Raw genomic sequence first — 22,150 nt, 5'->3', positions numbered from 1 at the left:
CCGGTCTGCAGACCATGAGGAACGGTTACAGTATCTGGGAATGTATAGCTTGCAAAAAAGAAAAAAAAGAGGAGACTTAATAGCTTTCTACAAATATCTCAATGGCTGTCACATTGTAGAAGGATCATCTTTATTCTCATTTGCACAAGAAAAGAAGCAATGGGATGAAACTGAATGGGAGGAGACACAGATTAGATATTGGAAAAAACATTTTGACAGTGAGAGTGATCAATGAGTGGAACAGGCTGCCACAAGAGGTGGTGAGTTCTCCTTCCATGTAAGTTTTCAAACAGAGGCTGGACAGACATCTGTCTGGGATGATTTAGTGAATCCTGCTTTGAGCAAGGGGTTGGACCAGATGACCAAGGAGATCCCTTCCAACTCTATCATTCTATGATTCTATGATTCTATGATGGCCTATCCTGAAGACAACACTTTTAAAGACCATTGCAACCAACCAGTGCTGAACTTTGTCTTCATATTTACTTCCACTAACAAATTCTGACTGGTTATTCTAGGACTCAAAATATATTTTCTCATAGACAGTTATGATGTATGAGGCCCATTATCTGCTCCTATCTGATGAACTGGAAGATGAGTGGCTGATGAATTGTGTATGAACTGCACATGGTCACCAAAACACTAGCCAGCTATAATACAATCTTTATTGCCCATAGGGTTCATATATGTAGTACTAAGGAACATCCATCATGTCATATGTATTTAACAGTACTATATCCACTCCCATAACTGAGCTTCATATGGAATTAGAAATAGTATGAAAAGCAGGATGTGATTATTTGATTAAAAATTAACTTTTAATAAACTCGTTAAAATAAGGTGCCTGAAAAAACACACATATAGGACAAACAGTATATCACCTTACAAGAAGGGAAATGCCAAAATTAGAAATATCAATGAACCGCACTGCTATAGACCTCACAATCCTGAGATTCCTATATACAGGACTGTCGCACACCCCAAGATGTACCGTCCTAAACCTTTTGGCAGTGCGGAATAATGTCAGCTTTCACCTCAAAAAGTCATTTAGCCAAACAAGAAATAGATATATCCTATAGGTAAACAACTATTGCTGGCTGAATAAACAGACTACTTAAATAATGAGTGAAAGAAATACAGAAAAATTACACAATCTCACCCTGTTATCATAATGGGTAAGATGATAACCGTTTTTATATATAGCTGGTGTTATAACTGGGGAGATGGCACATACTCGTCCATACTAATCCCCCATCACTTGAAACCACCAGTATCTATGCAAGCCCCCAGATAAGAGTAGATACGAAAAAGGTATACTTCCCTACGCGTTTCGTTTCCATTTACTCATCAGGGGAAGGTTCCTGTATCCCTCCATCTAAGTGGGAGGTTCATCCGGCAAAAAGGGGTGCTATAACGGTTATAGCACCCCTTTTTGCCGGATGAACCTCCCACTTAGATGGAGGGATACAGGAACCTTCCCCTGATGAGTAAATGGAAACGAAACGCGTAGGGAAGTATACCTTTTTCGTATCTACTCTTATCTGGGGGCTTGCATAGATACTGGTGGTTTCAAGTGATGGGGGATTAGTATGGACGAGTATGTGCCATCTCCCCAGTTATAACACCAGCTATATATAAAAACGGTTATCATCTTACCCATTATGATAACAGGGTGAGATTGTGTAATTTTTCTGTATTTCTTTCACTCATTATTTAAGTAGTCTGTTTATTCAGCCAGCAATAGTTGTTTACCTATAGGATATATCTATTTCTTGTTTGGCTAAATGACTTTTTGAGGTGAAAGCTGACATTATTCCGCACTGCCAAAAGGTTTAGGACGGTACATCTTGAGGTGTGCGACAGTCCTGTATATAGGAATCTCAGGATTGTGAGGTCTATAGCAGTGCGGTTCATTGATATTTCTAATTTTGGCATTTCCCTTCTTGTAAGGTGATATACTGTTTGTCCTATATGTGTGTTTTTTCAGGCACCTTATTTTAACGAGTTTATTAAAAGTTAATTTTTAATCAAATAATCACATCCTGCTTTTCATACTATATTTGATTGGTGGTCACAGCTTTCTGGAATTAGAAATAGAAGCAGGTTAAAGATAATTTAGAAATGTAAAGAAAAGAAACAATCCTATGGAAAATTAATAAGTAGAATCCTGATTAAAAAATGTAAAATTACTTTTCTTGATTGTGGCATACAAACATATTGGGACTTGGGAGACTATTACAATTAAAACGAGTATTCCTAGAAAGATATATCTGACTCATAAAATTCAATTTCCAAGATAAAAAATATTGTCGAATATAATAATTAAAAAATCTTCTTTCTTCTTGATCATGTGCAGTTGTCATGTGCTGCACTTGATTAGAGACTGCAGCACTGCTCCTATGGAGTTTGATAATTGAATAGAGCAATGGTACTCATGATAGGTGTGGGTGCTAGTGGTTGGAAAAAGCAGTGGTCCAGCACTTGTAGTGAGATTAAAAATGTATCTTTATCTTTATATCTTTATATAAAAATCCATAATACTGAGTACATTTTCCTCTGACGTGTTTTGAACAGAATACTAGAGTTGAGCGACTTTTACTTTTTTCGGATCGAGTCGGGTTTCGCGAAACCCGACTTTGTCAAAAGTCGGGTCTGGTGAAATCGGCCGATTATTGCGAAAAGTCGGGGGCCGACTGAAACACGGAACCCAATGCAAGTCAATGGGGAATCAAACTCGGCAGTGAGTGGAGGACAGGAAAACACCTACAGTGCCCATTTTAATGCCAAAAACATCAATTCTTATTACTTAAGCTTGTCAATCTTAATTTACTTTATAATAATAGTTAGGCATTGAAAATTGGGGGTCATTTGGCTAAAGTTGTGGGGGTTAGGGCTGGCTCAAGATTTTCGTGGGCCCAGGAAACGCGGAATACGTGACGGGGTTGGAGCAGGGAGAGGTAGTATTTCAACTTTGCAAGTGCTGTGATCCTGAGCAAGCAGGGGGCCCACTCGTTGGCACTGGCACAGGGTCCCTCATAGTACGGCGGTGTGTTTGACGGCGGGTGGCGCCTCCCACTGGCAGAGACACTTTTGCGTACTATGAGGGGCCCTGTGCCAGTGACGTTGCCAATGAGTATGCCCCCCTACCTGATGAAGGAACCCGCACTTTCATCTGCACCTTCCTATTTGTCCCCGTGTAAGGTGGTATAGTATGCGGGAAGGGGAACCTGACTTTCAGCAGGGTCATATTCTGGCTGTGTAGAGTGCATGGGGAATGTAGTGTTCTGGGTCAATGTACCAGCAGACTCATCTAGCAGTGGCTGGGCAATGGGCAGGATGAGGAGGAAACACAGATATATGCCCAAATAATAAAGTAGGCTAAATGCAGTTCAAAATTGGTAACAGGACTAAACAGGCAGCATTGCTTTGTTCAGTTGAGGAAAACTGTAATGAGTGGCAGACACAGTTAGTAGGCCCAAATAATAAAGTAGGCTAAGTGCAATTCAAATGTGGTAACAGGACTAAACAGGCGGCATTGCTTTCTTCAGTGGAGGAAAACTATAATGAGTGGCAGACACAGTTAGTAGGCCCAAATAATAAAGTGGGCTAAATGTCTGCCAAAAAATTGTTCATAAATAAACAGGTGGCATATCTAGGTACAGGGGTGGGCTCCTCTGCTGAGTAGCAGACAGTGGTAGTAGGTGCAAAGTATTAACTGGTCTAAATGGAGGCCAGGGCCCCTGTATATTTTAACTATCATCTATAATTTCAACAAATTTGTATTGGCAGTGCCATTGAAGGATTTAACAGCACAGACTACACAGTGGTGGAGCAGGGAGAGGTAAGTATTGCAAGTAGTAGAGCACTGTTCGAGCTGGGGGGAACACTCTCGTGGGCGGCGGTACTGGCACAGGGCCCCTCATATTACGACGGTGTGTCTGATGTTGGTTGTGCACCACCACTGCCAGAGACACTTCATTGTACTATGAGGGACCCTGTGCCAGTGCCGTCGCCCAAGAGTGGGCTCACCCACCTGTCCGGGCAAACGGCACTCGCACAGGTGCTTGCGCCAGGTGGTGAACAAGGCCCTGTGGGGGGATTCAGCCCATTTAGGGAGGTATAAAAATGGCCTATGGTGGACATTCAGCAGCTTGAAGTGGAGGAATTGGAGAAGTCAGTAAACAAGGTAGAAGGTGTATATAAACTTGTTGAGAATTTAAATCTCCCTTTTTTTGGGAGACTGAACCAAAACTCAGGCCCTGTGCATAAAACAACACAATGTAAGTGGCAGAAAGTGGCTGGCTGACATACGACAAACTAACAGGACTGAAGTATATCCACTTTGTGAGAATTTGAATCTCACTTTTTTCTTTGGAGCATGAACCAAAACTCAGGCCCAGTGTATAAAACAACACAATGTAAGTGGCAGAAAGTGGCTGGAGGATATATGAAAAAATACAATGACTGTAGTACAATGTCAATCTCCCTACAATGATCTCAGGACAAGTATGACAGCAATAAAAAGGACTGCTGCACACAAAAGTGTGGACAAATAAACAAGATAACTGTGCAGAAAGGAGCAACAGGATTTTTGCCTTTAAAAAAGCAGTTGGTTTGCACAGCAGCATGCAAACAGCAATGCAGCTATCAGGGAGCCTTATAAGGCAGCATAATAAGCTACAGAGCTGATGCACAAAAATATAGCCTCCACTGTCCCTGCAAAAAAAATGTGGTGTTGGACAGTGGAAATCGCTACAGCACAAGCAGTTTGGAGGTTAATCTTTGCTCCCTAACTATATCCCTTCTTCTGATGAAGCTGCAGCAACCTCTCCCTATGCTAAGATCAGCAGAAGTAAGATGGCGGTCGGCATGCATGCCCCTTTATAGCCCCTGTGACGCTGCAGAGAGCAAGCCAATCACTGTCATGCCCTTCTCTAAGATGGTGGGGACCGAGACCTATGTCATCACGCTGCCCACACTCTGCGTCCTCCTTCATTGGCTGAAAAATGGTGCTGAGAGCGTCATATGAAATGCGACTTTTGAGCGCAGATCGCCGACCTCATGGCCGATCCCACACTAGGATCGGGTCGGGTTTCATGAAACCCGACTTTGCCGAAAGTTGGCGATTTTTGAATTTATCCGATACGTTTCGCTCAACCCTACAGAATACTCCTGTTCTTCTGTTCTTCATCAACTAGTGGTTGGGCTCAGGGCCGGCTCCAGGTTTTTGAGGGCCCTGGGCCAAAGAGTCTCAGTGGGCCCCCCCTTTAACACATACCACGATTCATCATTGCATATACCACAGCCATATGGTATATAACACAGCCCACGTAGTATATAGCACAGCCACGTAGCATATAGCACAGCAATGTAGTATATAACAGCCCACATAGCATATTACACAGCCACGTAATATATAGCACAGCCCACGTAGCATATAACAGCCCATATAGTATATAGCACAGCCACATATTATATAACACAGCCCACGTAGTATATAGAACAGCCATGTAGTATGTAGGACAGGCCACGTAGCATATAACAGCCCATATAGTATATAGCACAGCCACATAGTATATAACACGGCCCATGTAGTATATAGCACAGCCATGTAATATATAGCACAGTCCACATAGCATATAACAGCCCGTATAGTATATAGCACAGCCACATATTATATAACACAGCCCACGTAGTATATAGAACAGCCATGTAGTATATAGCACAGCCCATGTAGTATTTAACACGGACCACGTAGTATATAGCACAGCCATGTAGTATATAGAACAGACATGTAGTATACAGCACAGACATGTAGTTTACAGCACAGCTCCCCTCCCCCCAAGAATGGCCCCATAGTCCAGTCCTCAGTTATAGTTACCAAAAAAACCCAAAACACTCCTCACCACTCAATGTTCCCGCGCCACGCTGCTCCCTCCCTGCTCCGGTCTTGGTGGCTGCCGCTGCACTGCCTGACACACAGCGAGTGTGCGATGATGTGATCGCACACCCGCAGCGGCAGTGTCAGAGGCAGAGTGGGGAATTATGGGAGAGGGAGCGTCAGGTGATGCTCTCTTCTCCATCATTTGCTTTGACCTTTACCGGCAGACGCAGGTAAAGTTCAAAGCGGCGGCGGGGGAGTTGGCCCTTGCAACAGGCGGGCCCCCCCTGCCTCACAGGGGCCCCATAGCAGCTGTGTGATGTGCCACTATCTGAGTGCCCCTGGGGTAGCGGGGGCCCTAGGCACTGGCAGCTGCCTGCCCCTAACACCGGCCCTGAATAGGCCCCCCTGTCTCGCTAGGGCCCGGGCACTTGCCCGGGTACGCCGGGTGCTGACGCCGGCCCTGAACTTGGGCTCCTAGTGATCTGCAAGTTATTTCCTATCCTCTAGGTTTATTAGGTTTAAAAATATATAATATACATTGTATTTCGATTTTTCTTACTTTTATAGCCTCTGCTTGCTGTCTCTGGCTAGGATCATTTTTATCCATAGATAGGACAAACCTTATCAGGAATACGGATATGGATGAAACCACAGATCATGCTAAACGAGACCAGTGATATTAAGATGGCACCTTATTGGTTGACATCTGAGTATTTCTTTGCAGCTTGGGTGTTTGGCTTGCGTTGACATTTATTTGCTCTTCCTTGATCAATTAAGTAAACTCAGCTCCAGTCACCATTCCTCCATGTTAAAAGTAATTACCATCTGTATGGAAGAAATATAAAACTCAATTTTTTTTCCAGGCAAATATTAATACTGTTTGAATTATACTTTATTTAATGCATTTGCATATATAATTACGTGTAGTGTACTGTAATAGATCTGCCTGTCGGACCATAAAATGTTTTTGACTTGACATAAGCTGACAATATTTTCAACAACGTTTTTATGCAACGTATGCAATGAGCTTGTCAAATTGATCATGCCTTGATTTATTCAGATAGACTGTGCATCACTTAACAAATATTGCTTTTTTCCTTGTGACTTATTCCTCGTCTTCATTGTATATATAAGCCTTGTAAATAAATGTTAATAGTTATAACTAAATTCCTTCCAATAATTCAATAAGACGTGATCCATCTAACGCTAATATGTCTAAGAATAAGACTAGTACATATCATTGCTGATCATTTTGTTCCATGTCCATTGACATTGAGTTGGTCCCCTAGTCTCCGCTATAACATCCAGCACTCTTCTGGGAAAGAATCCCAATAGTTTTCACATCCATTCGGCCACATGAGCATTAGTCATGTTTTGTTTGAAGGCCTGGCTCATAGTCAGCAATCCAATTCATCCCAAAGGAGTTGAGATCAGTGCTCTGGGTAAGATAATACAATTCACACACACGAAGCTCAGCATACCATCTTTATACCTCCCACTTTATGCTGTAGAGCTTGTGACCCTTAGTACCCCTGCATGCAGCTCACTAACCTCCACATACAATTATGAATTTGCAGAACCAAGGAGGTCATAGCTTTACTAGAACTTAGTGCTGGGGTCAAAGCATATTACAGCTGATTAAAATTAGGGCAAGAGTCATAATACTTGGTCATAGACTCTTACAATTAATGTTTATTGTGATTGAATGCCACCTATAATATATATAAGTGACTCACTGCCTAAAATAGGCAAGGAAGTCAGCAATGAAGCATTGCCAAAATGAAAGGCCTACTATGCAATTCCATAGATTGTGAGTACGCTTTTTTAAGAATATCAGTGTGTCTTTTACTATCGAAATACCACATGTCTTCACTTAAAGTGTTCAGTCTTAATAATAAATGGGAGACATATGATGGCACTGTGATTGTATTACTGAGAAGTGGTCTAGAAGCTACTGACAGTGTAGATGTTAATATGAGGAGGCTCCTGAATTTGGTATGGTGCCACAAAACCTGATATTCAGATAACTATTTTGGAGGCGAACTATGCACAATTGGCTTCTACAAGTAATCACATTATTACTGAATCAGTAGATTTAAGATTAGGTGTGATGAAATGGGGTGAGATTGTACCTGTTTTTTACACCCACTATTAGTTAAAACTAAAAAGAGAGAAAAATATGAGCTCACCTTCTCAATAGATACCACGCAAGGAAACCTGCAGTGCCCCAGTTAGGAAACCATTTGTAGAAAATAGAAAAATATCCAGAGTGTTGAATAAAATTGAGAAGTCTTTATTGAAGAATTAAAAAGTCGCACCAGTGTACATGGCCAGAAAAAAAATGCAAATCTAGCATATGCGTTTCGGAATTTAATCCTTATTCATTGCATGAAAAGTCGCACCAGTGTAGGGTAGATAAAATGTGCAAATCTAACATGCGCGTTTCATATGCTAGATTCATTGCTTGAATAAAGATTATATTCCGAAAAGCATATGCTAGATTTGCACATTTTTTCTGCTCATGCAAACTGGTGCGACTTTTTAATTCATCAATAAAGACTTCTGAATTTTATTTAACACTCTGGATATTTTCCTATTATCTACAAATACTCTTAGTTAATGCACCATAACATTATTTTTTATCGCAGTGCTGCCCTGCCCCTACTCTTATACAAACCCACTGCAAACCCACCTTCTATCAGCACGACTCCGGTCAGTCTTCAGCAGGTTGTGACCTCCTCGATCACTCCAGTGATTACTGGGCGAGTCAAAGAGCACTTTTCAATGTAAGTCAATGAAAGCCTGGTTCTGGCTTTCATAGACTTACATTGAGAGCATGTGATCATTACTTCTGACTTCCAGTCACAAGATGGAAAAGTGGGATTAGAGCGGCGCCGATAAAAGATAAAGATTGCTGTGGGTAAGTAGAAGACTTTTAGCCAGGGACCTTGGATTAGAAGCCCCACTACAGTGCTGTAATAAAAAACTGCTGGAATAGTGCTTTAAAATAGAAGTAATAAAAGCAAAATAGAGTCTTACAGTGCTGTGATACCTCGATAATGCAAAAGAACCCTCTAAATGTATTTAAGAAATTTCATCCTCTTCACATTAAACCATAACATACAGGTGCTTCTCACAAAATTAGAATATCATCAAAAAGTTAATATATTTCACTTTTTCATTATAAGAAGTGAAACTCGAATATTACATAGAGTCATAACAAACAGAGTGATTTATTTAGAGTGTTCATTTCTGTTAATGTTGATGATTATGACTTACAGCCAATGAAAACCCAAAAGTCATTATCTCATTGACTTAGAATAATTAATAAATAGCACCTGCAAAGGCTTCCTAAACATTTAAAAAGGTCACATAGTCTGTTTCAGTAGGCTCAACAATCAAGGGGAAGACTGCTTGTAACATCCATGCCGGCATAGCTGCATGGCTTCCCATCTCCCCTCTTACTCACCACTCTGGGCCATGCTGTGAGTTTTGTCCTCTGCTGGCTCCATGCTCTGGGCCTCATGTCTTTGCTTGTTGCATACCTCCTGGCTGTATGCTTAGGGCAGCCCCAGCACTTCCTGTTTCTTATAGTGACTGCGTGCACCTTCCTAAGGTGTCTACTGCTAATTGCCAAGAGGCATCAGATACTTAAGGCATTCCCACGACTAGGGGGATGCCTGAGTAATGTAGTTTCTCAGTTTGTGTCTTACTGCTGAGTTGCCAGGTCCTGTCTTGCGGTGTCTTTTGTTTTAGCCTTTCCAGAAGCGTCTTACCTGAGACAAGGAAAAAAAGAACTGGACTGCTGCTCAGTGGTCCAAGGTGTTGTTTTCAGATGAAAGAAAATTTTGCATTTCATTTGGAAATCAAGGTCCCAGAGTCTGAAGGAAGAGTGAAGAGGCACACAATCCAAGTTGCTTGGGGTCTAGTGTGAAGTTTCCACAATCAGTTATGGCTTGGGGAGCCATGTCATCTGCTGGTGTAGGTCCACTGTGTTTTATGAAGACCAAAGTCAGTGAAGCCATCTACCAAGAAATTTCAGAGCACTTCATGCTTTCCTCTGCCAACAAGCTTTTTGGAACTGGAAATTTCATTCTCCAGAAGGACTTGGCACATATCCACACTGCAATAAGTACCAATACCTGGTTTAAAAACAACATTATCACTGTGCCTGATTGGCCAGCAAACTCGCCTGACCTTATCCCCATAGAGAATCTATGGGATATTGTCAAGAGGAAGGTGAGAGACACCAGACCCAACAATGCAGGTAAGCTGAAGGCTGCTATCAAAGCAACCTGGGCTTCTATAAAGCCTCAACAGTGCAACAGGCTGATCGCCTCCATGCCACGCCACATTGATGCAGTCATGGATGCAAAGGAGCCCCGACCAAGCATTGAGTGCATTTACTGAGCATACATTTAAGTAGGCCAACATTTTGGATTTTAACATAATTTATAAAGTTATAACGTATTCTAATTTACTGAGATAATGACTTTTGGGTTTTCATTGGCTGTAAGCCATAATCATCAACATTAACAGAAATAAACACTTGAAATAGATCGCTCTGTCTGTATCTTTCCAAGTTTATTAGACCACTAGGAAAATGATAATCATTAAAAAAGTTTTGTTTTTTTCCTTATTCTGTTTTTTCTTATTTCCAATTTTCTGTTCTGCTTGGAAAATATGGTAATCCAAAAAAGTAAGAAAATTATAATAAGGTTGTCTTTAACCCTTTCACAACATTTGCTATATAAATACGGTGTAACTCAGAAGCAGGTGAATAAAACGGGCTCATGCAGCAAGCCCGCCATACCCAGAAGGTGATGGCTGTGTATTACAGCCAGGATCTGCCTCTAACAATTGCCGGTGTTGAATGCCAATGTCAATCTCTGACAGCGGCATTTAACTAGTGTTGTGTCGAGCATGAGTGTCCTTATGCCCATTGACTCACCAGTGAGGTGATCATGGGTCGCCGAAGAGTTTTCATGAAAGCCGGGGGTCAGCTGACGATGATGAAAAATTACAGAGTTACAGCTCTGGGAAGAAGGGTAGGAAATAACAGTATCGAAAAACATATATAGGCTGCGGTGTGAAGGGGTTAAAAGCTAATAACCTGCCTCATAATTAGTAGTATTTACATTCTTTGAACACAAAAGAAAATCCTTGAAATATCAACCAGTAATGCTTTAAAATTCTTCAGAGCAAGTCTTTGTCACTCAGCAAATGTATTCTTTTTCTATCCATCGTTATGGAAAGTGTTTATTTTTCTGCTATGAGATACCGTATCCTTGATTTTTGTTGATGATGTTTTTCTTCACTAGTAATCTTCCCCAAAGTACAATTGAATATAATTGCAATTTATGTGGTAGCCTGTGGAAAATGCAGTCATTCAAAGTCAGAGACTTGAAACAATTACGGTACTTTCTTTTTAATGACTTATTGTACTGGGGTATACACAGCACCTTTTTTTTTTAAACGTGAAAGCGTTGATTTATTTAAAGCCACGGATGTATTTTAGAATACAGTGTGTAGCTGACATTTTATTTTTGCTAAATTAAATTACCATTTGTTATTACAAAAAAATTATCATTACAAACCCTTCCCTATTGTCCCCCACTGAGAAGAAATGAGTGAACAATACATTCATATAAAGAGATAATAAAATGTATATTTTTACAAAATAAATAAAAAAGTAATAGATATATTGTATGCAGCATATAAGCAATTTTACTGCAATAAATGGAGACACATAATATTAATAAGACATCCATAGAAATAGCTTATGTTTCATTTAATGGTTATTTTCCACTCTCCAAAAATAAATATAAAAATGTCAATGTCTAAAATGCATTAGGGCTAAAATCCAGAAATTCCATCCTCACAAAGGTATAAACAGGACCTTTCACTTGCTGAAAAAAGTGAGTCAACTATTTAAAAAAATTCCCTGAGCTCCCCTGATTCTGCCACTTTTTTTACATTTTGTGCAGCATCGATCCATTGCAGACATATTCAAAATTATTGCATGGGAGAATGTCATAGATGTAATGGTTAAATGGGACCAATATCTAAACCGTCTCTTGAGAGGGGACATGTCACCATTATATTTAACATTGAAGCATGACTTAATTATAGATTGGGAAGGAACAAAAAAGGGCTAACATCTCATTCCAATCCCTATCCAGCTATAACCCCCCTGCTGTGAGCAGGTAATTGAAGTGGGTTATCTGCTGGAGAGCAGACACCAAGTCTGGGCTCAGTGTGTACAACACACTTTTTACCCCTGAGTGGGTAACTCTTCCTGTCTTCTAAGGCAATTATATCAGACACTGTGGCACCAAAGTCCAGTCATGAATGTTGGGTTTTCTGTGACAAGCATAGGTCCTATACTTATGGGAGACATATTTTCGGCATCATGACAAAGTGACGAACGTAATGCATTTAGTTACATCACAGTAATTAATATTGGCCACATGGATGACTGTATATATTTATTCCATGTTTTCTATCTATGGAAATCTAAAATTATGCTAGAAAATATGGCAATAATATCTCCTGTCTGGAACTTCCAGTGGGGCAGATATTCTGAAAGTTGGGGGATCCCGTAATTTTTAGGACCGGAGCCACATACCATTGACCAGCCCCCTCTGAGCTCACCAAAGAGTGGTATGTGGGAGTGACTGTTAGTTAATAAGTACAGATTCTGATTTACAACCATTGCTCAGGGCTGTGAGATACAGCTTGCTGTAGGACTGTGCTATTTTCCAATAGGAGTGCTGTTCTCTGATAAGATCTGCATCATTTCCCTGACATTATGTCTAGTCATTTTCTTTTGGTGATCCTTTTGATTGTGTTGTGATGTCCCCTTTCGTAATATCTTTTGCATAATTTTAGAAATGCTGGCTACTTTTCTTATTTCATATGCAAAATACAATAGCTTTGTTCCTCTTGCTCTGTGAACCACATCCTTTAAACCTTGTGAGTTTGTATGTTACCAGTAACGGGAGTCCAGTCGGCTTGTATAAATGATAAAGGCAGATAGTTTTCCTTGGGTTTTTGCAGAGCTTAATGGTAGTAGTGAAAACAGCCGAGGCCTTGTCCATTTATCTTCAATCTGTCAGTTGCATAATTCTGATGATTGGAGGCATCAGAGTGCTGGTTCATGAAAAAAGGGGGCAGCTGTGTGATTTCTGCAAGATCCCCTTTCTGTCCCTTTGACAAAGCGCAATATGTGAACATTCTGTTTGTAGTTCAATTGGGCGTTTCTTCAGAGTCTCCTCTGGGTCGAGCACTTTCTTTCCTTCTAATCACTGCTTGGCAGCATCTGAGACTTCTAGATCAGCTGTTGAGCTGCTATTGGCAGTATTTGGAAGGAAGGAGAAAAACTCCATTCCCCCTGAGAAGACTCTGAAGAAATGTCCAGTTGAACAATAAGCAGAGATTTCACATAGTATGTTCCAGAATAAAGAAATATGAATGTCTCTGCACTGGAGTGACACATTGCAAAATGGAAAAAAAAAGTGGCACAATCAGGGGAGTTTAGGGATTTTTATAAGGTATTTAACTTAATTTTCTTAAGCATGTGACATGTCTTCTTTAACTGCTGCTTTTTTTAAAGACTCAGTACATAGCACTGCTTGAGAAAAGAATGTGAGTAAAGTTAGCCTTAAACAGTTATCCAGCGGATCCTTACACATAAATATAAAGAAATTTGTTTCCTATAAAGATTCTACAAATATTAGTCAGGTTGAAACTAGAATGGTAAAGTAAAAGGAAGAAAAAGGTTAGATATGGGGAATAACAAGCTGCCTAGTGCAAAAATGTGATGCAAGCAAATGCTTGCAGTTTTGTGATGAAGAAACAGGGACACAAACCATTCTTTTCTATCAGAAGAAGATTTTCATTATGAGCAGGTTCTTATGACTTGGACAGCAGACTTGGAGTGATAATGCTTTTTATCTAGCCTTTTATTCTCATTTTAACAATAGATGCACACAAAGTACATTGCAGAAAAGGACCCAGCAGGAAGGTATTTTCTATAGTTAATGCCAGTGTGTGTTTAGATACTGACAAATGAATCTACGAGACCTGAAAGAAACATATTCGAAAAGTTCCCAAACACATTTCCTAAGTATTAGTTTATGGTATTCCAGGCACAGCAGGTTCTAGACTTCTTCTTTTTTCTTCATTTTGATTTAGAGTAAAATCAGAGGCTGATATCCTGTAAGTCTCCCTCTTTTGTTTGAGCATGTAAGACACAGGGTGACAAAGGGTGAAGAGCGTAAAAGAACAAGTACAGTAAGAAGATGGCAGTTTGTACAATTACATCAACAGCAGTGGAAACATGAAAGCAAAAATAGACCCTGAATCTACCGGCTTTCAGACATAACTATATATGCATGCAATACCGGTGTACAGGTCTGTCTATGACTGAATGCGATGTGCAATACCTTTAATAACCATCAGAGTAGCAGACATCTAGTCTCCAAAAAGCATGAGACTTTCAAATATATTTATGTCCTTGAAATACTTCACTACCGGTCCCCGGCTCCGCACTATGATACAATGAAAGATAATAATGTCATCGCCTAAAGAAGAAGCATAGGGATTGTCAGGGTAAGGACAGACATGCTCAATCTGTCCCAAATATCCTAGCAGAGGTGACCCAGGTGTACTATGTAACACACCAACATTTGTGACAAGTGCCCTGACAAGCTTTTGTGATTGTGATCTCATAACTATTAGTACTTCTAGCCATCCATTGTCACTAGCTGTCCTCTTGCTGTAGTCATCTCATGGAAACCCTACTGTCTATTACCAGTGAATGACATGTGTGAGCACTATGCTCAAAACTACCTTTAGTTATCTTACATTTAACTATCAGCGAGAACCAGTGTGGCACTCTTTAGCTTTACCCAATCACTAGTCTGTGCCTTTTAATTTTAGCCCAATTGAAATCAAAGCAGTATTTCATTTTCAATATATACCAAAACAAGATTAAAACATGTTTAAAAATTGGCTGCGCTGCCTGTTGTTGTTTACACTTGATAAAAATGCCAGTATGGGATTGAAACGCGTAGTGGACAATAAAGAACCTTCTAAGAATATTGCAGCAAGAAGCTTATTTCCAGAAGCTCAGCCAATTCTTAATCGTGTTTTTATCCTGTTTTGGTAATTTATATCTGGCTGATTTTCCCCCAACCACAGGCCAGCAGCAGCCGGCTATCCAAACCTTTATAGCGGTTGTGCCTACACACAACAACCCAAGGTGAGTAAACCTATTATTTTGTTTCCTCAATTTCTATATATAATACTTTTTAGTAGTCCCAGGACAAAGTTATGTTATCTTGTTAACATTGATTATGAGTCTATCTACTTCGATTCTTCCTCTTCTAAGGGCCTTAAGTGGTGTGCTCGTCTTCACAGGATCTTTGTTTTGGCAGGTAAAAAGGCTTTCAGCAGGCCCCAAACTTCAATGGCAACCCAACAGTACCCAACAATTGTGTTGCAGAGGGACGATGGGTCCTCGTGTTGTCAGAGTTTGGCATTGCACTTAGGGGGTTAGCAGCAATGGGCAGAGCTATTCTCGACCGAATGCTGTTAGAGACAGATTCTAGCTTTTATATCTTTTTTTTCTGATTTTTTAAAATTATTCTTTATTTTAATTATATTTGTTAAGGACTTGAACTTTTGATCGTCTGATCATTTGTACTATATACTGAACTATAACAGTATTGCAAAATGTATAAAAAATCATGGTCTCATATAAATGCCAGATACTGAACTATAACAGTATTGCAAAATGTATAAAAAATCATGGTCTCATATAAATGCCAGCCAGATGCTGGTCTTCATCGGCGTACCATTATGACAGGCACAGGGTGTGTCATGGCAAGTCATTGGCACCCCACTGTCGTGTCATGAGGGGCTGATAGAAAATAGAATTATATGTCTCCTGCTTCAAACACTGCAAAAGCCACTGTCAGAAATTGATAGTGGTTTTTAACAGGTTTAATGCAGTGGGCAAAGCTGAGCTACAACCTGTTAGAGGTAGATGATGGCTGAATAACACAGTCATCATCTGCCAGGAAAGATGCGGGCTCATCTCCTCAGCCCTCATCAAAGACAGGGCCATGACACAAGATGTACAAGTATGTCATATGTTGGGAAAGGGTTAGAAATGATTGAATCTGTAAAGATTCAAATTCAGCAAATCACACAGATTTTACAGGAAAATTTGATTTACAGTAAAGCTATCCAGAGCCCGGATCCTAAATAACTTAGGATCTAAAACAATAATATTTGCCTCATTGCCTCCTGTCAGAAGCCCCCCATCTTGTCCTCCATGCCTCATCTATTCTCCTTCCCCTATTGCAACCATCCTCTTCAGCTGGTTCCCACCAAGCTGAGGCTTCTATGGTAGACTAGGCCTCTGACATCATTGTGTTGACTGTGCCTTGGGCGACGCACATTCTAACATCATGTTGTCACAGCACACAGTGATGTCAGACGACTAATTAACAATGGGAGTCTCAACATGGAGCGAAGCAGAGCTAAGATTCACGCTCCCAGGGGACATGGAGAAAAAGAGACCCAGAAGACCAGACAGCAGGCTGCAGAACAGATGAGGGGTGAGATGACTATTCATTTTCTTTCAATCGTTTGCTTGGTCCTCTATGGTTAAGCAAAATGGTGGTCAGAGCTAGCAAAAAAGAATTGAAAAAAAAATTACTAAAACCACTAAGAATTTTTGTAAAATTTAAGGAGAATTTAATTCCTTTGTAATAAAGTTGCTCATGTCTATTACATTTGCACATTTTTTTTTGCTGTTTTTGTTCATTTGCTAATGCAAAGGTTAAAGGGAGTGTCCACTTTCTGTTGTTAGCCCAGTATTTCTAAGGCCGCAGTATTTCACAGGTCAGTGGCTCCGGTATGTGTGGTGACAGTTTCCTCACATACCGGAGGGTGGGAGGTGACCCCAAACTTTATTTTTACCAAAAAATTTTTTAAAAAACCTTGATTTTTCATTCCTTCTCTTCAGCGAACGCTGCTGGGGAGAAGGAATGAATGCCGGCTTCAGCACCAAAAGCGGGGACAACGCTTAACTGTAGCGCTGTCTCCTGCACAGTCCGTGTGGTCCTTGGGCGACACACAGCTGCTGCACGTGTGCCACACTGATGTGCCATGTGAGCACACGGACACGGATAACTCCGGTACCGGTTTCTCCGGTACCGGAATTATCTGGACGTGTGAGACTGGCCTAAGGCAAAGGTCACCAAATGTGTTCCTAACAATTATAATTCAAAGATGCATTTTCATTAAAAAAGGCAGTAACCTGCATATCTTTTATTACTAAACAGATTGGTTTGTGATTTTTCTTTATTATTGCTTATGTCAAACAGCTAAAACTAAGAGAAATCAGACCCATACTAACGAGCAAGTTATCACATATCCCACCAATTCCAAAAAACGAGAATAACCCTTTAATCATAATCTTACTTTACAACAGCTCTAATATATGTGCTATACAAAAAAGGCATTTTAGATTTCATTGTCCCAATGTGACTATCAGTGTACTAGCTCTTTAAATACATTTTAGATTTCTTGGTCTCTGTAGATTCAGTTGGCTTCCATTCTCCTATTGTGTGAAGTACTTGTTGCTTCTAGGCAGACCAAAAATAATGTCTTACAGATGTGTGCATCTTGGAAACAATGCAACTGCACATGCCTTTCCTCTGTACAATAACAAGCTTATAATTACTGATCTGTTCATTTCCTCAAGGAACAAGCAATGCCAATGTTTCATTGTTGAAGGATATACATTGCATATTGCTTCCATTAACAATTGGAATGTACGCTATGATACCAAATGTATTACACAATATGAATTTTCAGTAACTGGCTCACATCATAATATAGATTACCAAAAATACTTCTACATTTGTTCTTCGTTTGGATATGAAACTTTAGATTTACTCCGTGTTAAGAAAATATCTGAAAAATCTCTCAAATGTTATTATCTGTGGAAACTTATTTCTGGAAACAGGAGATTTAAAATAAATGCATGGAAGAAAAAGTCTCATGTAAATTGCTTCCCTTTATTTACATGTAGTTGTAAGTGTAGAGTCTTGCATCATTATGAGGACTTGGGCGAAGAAGCTATGATAAGGCATAACGACACTTGGCGACATCCCAGGACACAATCTCCTCTATTGCATGGTATTGTCACCAATGCAAGTGTCACCCATAATTTTATCTTTTCACATGTCTAAGGTAGATGCCATTTTACAAATAAAATCACTGGTATTTTGTTCTTATTATTAAAGCTAAACTCGAGACTTTATCTTAAGGACTCCATACACACATAACCACCTGATTTCAGCTGATTTCCACAGCAGTTATTGGGCCTCTAGACTGTCTTGTACTGTCATGCGTGCTGTAAGAGTGATGTTATTGCTGCAGCCCATCAACATTGCTGCAACCTGTCAAGAAAGACCAGAGGCCAGTGGACAAAACAAAAAAATCTTGGAAAACCCCTTTCAGTTATACAATTGAATATTAAGAAATTGAAATGCTGCCCAGTACGAGTCAGATTATAACAATTTTGCTATTGCATGCCAGAAAATACTTTTGGTAACCAGGCCACAGTCATTTTGTTTTTCCCTCATTTATTGATATGTTCAGTTTTGCTCTTTGGATATTGTAGGCAAAGTATTTTGAACATTTTAAATAAGGACACCTCCACATTATTTTCAGGAGACTTTTTAAATCAAAATGAGGATCAGATCATGGTTCAAGAGATTCGGAAAATGTTTTGTACAGTTTATTTTGTGTGATGATCTTGGCCACATTAAAGGGAATCTGCCAGCAGTAGAGAAGTGAGGACCCCTGGATGGCTTAAAAAATGTTTGGGTTTGGGTACCAGAACATTACCCGGACCCAAACTCGGACCCCATTCGCTTGAATGGGGGGCCCAAACATCCAGTGTTTGCCATGCTGTCATGTGCATGACAGCCCAGCAAACACTGCTTCTTATCAGCGGTAAAATCATTACTGCCGGTCAGACAGCCGGGGTTCCCACGCTGTCAAATGACAGCTTGAGCTCACAGCTGTGATCAGAGGTATGAACCTTACCTCCTGTCACTGGCATCAGCTGATGGGACTACTGCTCCCATCAGCCTACTCCTGCTGCCGCTAAAAACACAGAGAGCAGGCGGCTGATGGGAGTATTCATCAGCCTGCGCCTCTGTTCTAAATAAATAATTAAAAAAAAATAACGTGGGTTCCTCTGTATTTTTTATAACCAGCCAGGCAAAATTGACAGCCGGGGGCTGTAACCCTCAGCTGTCAGTTTTAGCAAGGCTGGTTATCAAGAATAGAGGGGTCTGCACGCTGTTTTTTTAAATTATTTAAATAAGTAATATTAAAAAATGGCATGGGGTCACTGGCCTGAGGGAGCAGAGCCCTGCTAAGGACATTTTGTGTTGTTTTTGCTGGCTCTAAAGGCAGTGTACCATTTGTTGTTGCTTAGGGGGTTATGGAGCAAATAAACCTGCATTGACTTTTTGAAGAAATACACCTCCTGTCTTCCTCCTGCCACACCGGAGTGAGTACAATCTCTACAATATTCATCTTTTAAAAATTACAAAAAAGGAAGATAGGCTGATGCACAAGTTTGGGCACTCTTCATGGTTAGTACTTAGAAGCACCCCTTTTGCAAGTTTTGCACAGCTTGTAAATGCTTTTTGTAACCAGACAAGAGCCTTTAAATTCTTGTTTGAGGGATTTTCATCCATTCTTCCGTGGAAAATTCTTACAGTTCTGTGAGATTCCTGAGTCATTTTGCGTGCACTGCTATACTGAGTGTTGTGAACTCTGTTCTCGAGCTCCCTCCTGTGGTCAGGAATGGTATTTCTGTGAGTTCTGTCCGTGGTTTCCCTCTGGTGGCTGAAAGTGGAGCTGCTGGTCTGGAGGTGGCTTCCTCAGCTGCATCATTTAAGACTGGGCTGGTTCCTCTATTTAACTCTGCTCAGATCGTTACCTGATGCCAGTTGTCAATGTATCTGTACTGGTTCAGATCTCACTTGGATCTCCTGATGACCTGTCTACTTCAGCAGAAGCTACGTCCCTGTTAAGCTCATTTGTTGTTCATTTGTGTGCTGAATATATTTCTGAGTACCTGCTAAGTTTTGTCCAGCTGGCTATCATGATATTGTCTCGCTAGCTGGAAGCTCTGGGTTGCAGAGTGGCACCTACCGCGCCGTGAGTCGGCGCGGGGGGTTTCTTGCTCACTCTGCGTGGCTTTTTGCAGTTTTTTGTGCTGACCGCAAAGATCCCTTTATCCAACTTCTGTCTATTTAGTAAGTCGGGCCTCCTTTGCTGAAACCAGTCTCATTCCTGTGTTTGTGCCTACCTCTTAACTCACAGTCAATATATGTGGGGGGCTGCTCGTTTCCTTTGGGGAATTTCTCTGAGGCAAGGTGAGGCTATATTTCTCTTTAGGTGTAGTTACCTCTCGGGCTGTGTCGAGTCGTCTAGGCAGAGTCAGGTACGATCCACGGCTAATTCTAGTGTGTGTGATAATAGATTAGGGCTGCGGTCAGCAGAGCTCCCACTTCCCAGAGCTCGCTCTATTTTGCAGTTTTGACTATCAGGTCATTCCCGGTGCTCCTAACCACCAGGTCCAGCCATAACAACTGAGGTCTTGCCACAGATTTTCAATGATCAGAGCAGGGGACTGTGAGGGCCATTGTAAAACCTTCAGCTTGTGCCTTTTTAGGTAGTCTATTGTGGATTTTGACGTGTCTTTACGTTCTTTATCCATTTGTAGAAGCCATCCTCTTTTCAACTTCAGCTTTTTTACAGATGGTGTTATAATAATAATCTTTATTTTTATATAGCGCTAACATATTCTGCAGTGCTTTACATACAGTTGCACACGTTATCATCGCTGTCCCCATTGGGGCTCACAATCTAAATTCCCTATCAGTATGTCTTTGGAATGTGGGAGGAAAATGGAGTACTCAGAGGAAACCCACGCAAACACGGAGAACATACAAACTCCTTGCAGATGTTGTCCTTAGTGGGATTTGAACCCAGGACTCCAGTGCTGTAAGGCTGCAGTGCTAACCACTGAGCCACCGTGCTCTTATGTAGAGATGAGCGAATATGTTCGGAAAACAATCGACAAAAATAAATTCAGCACGAACATGGTACATTCGGATTCATGATTGGTAACACGAGCATTTTCTTAAAATTGGAACAAGTCAGTAACATTCGGTAAAAAATAGAATAAAAGCTGGTAATTCTTGTGCCGTATTCAGTGAACTCACAGCATGACAAGTTAGAATAGAAAAGAAAGAATAGGTATATGCACATAGAATACAGAGATATATAGATGTTAGTGATTCACACATAAATATATATGTATATACATTACATATACAGATAAAAGAAAAGCCGTCAATTCAGCAGCCGAGGTACTGTAAAATTACATACAGTAAATACAAATAGAATAGGTAGATATATAGATGTCAGTGACAAATACAATTAGTGCAGTGTGTGCCGCTTACTGTACATGTATTTAATGAATAAAAGAATATTTTTCAGAAAAAATGGTGTGGGCTCCGGCGTAATTTTTGTAACTAGCAGAGGGAAAGCCGATGGCTGAGGGCTGATGTTTATAACCTAGGAAGGGGGTAATACCCATGTAGCTTCCATGGCTATTAATATCAGCTCACAGCTCTATACGTAGCCTTTGCTGGCTATTAAAATGGAGGACTCTAAAAAATAGACATAGGGTCCCCCTATAATTAATAACTAGCAAAGGTTATGCAGACAGCTGCAGCCTGATATTAATAGCCCAGGAAGGGGCCATGGATATTGCCCCCCCCCAGGCTAAAAACATCAGCTCTCAGCAGCCCCAGAAAAAGCGCATCTCTAAGATGTGTCAATTCTGGCACTTAGCCCCGCTCTTCCCACGAGCGGTGGCAAGTGGGGTGATAGTTGGGGAGTTGATGTCACCGTCAGGTGACATCAAGCGCCGAGGTTAGTAATGGAGAGGCGTCATTAAGACGCCCCCATTACTAACCTCATAGTAACATTGTATAAAAACACAGACACCTTTATTTACCTTTATCTACCATATAACTATAAGATTAGTAATGGATAGGTGTTTTATAGATGCCTCTCCATTACTAACCTCAGGGCTTGAAGTCACAGGACAATATAAAGGTGACATCAACCCCGCAAAAATGAACCCCACTTGCC

General features: G+C 40.6%; 1 protein-coding gene across 20 annotated transcripts in view; it reads left to right on the top strand.

Annotated features, from left to right (window-relative positions):
• The window catches only part of PTPRD (protein tyrosine phosphatase receptor type D), a 2,959,440-nt gene that overhangs the window by 2,099,182 nt on the left and 838,108 nt on the right, over positions 1-22,150 (top strand). The gene's annotated exons all lie outside the window — the stretch shown is intronic.

This window comes from Ranitomeya variabilis, chromosome 1, assembly GCF_051348905.1.
Source record: "Ranitomeya variabilis isolate aRanVar5 chromosome 1, aRanVar5.hap1, whole genome shotgun sequence".
Taxonomy (NCBI): domain Eukaryota; kingdom Metazoa; phylum Chordata; class Amphibia; order Anura; family Dendrobatidae; genus Ranitomeya; species Ranitomeya variabilis.
Note: the sequence above shows the minus strand (reverse complement) of the source record. Positions and strands in the feature narration are given on the sequence as shown.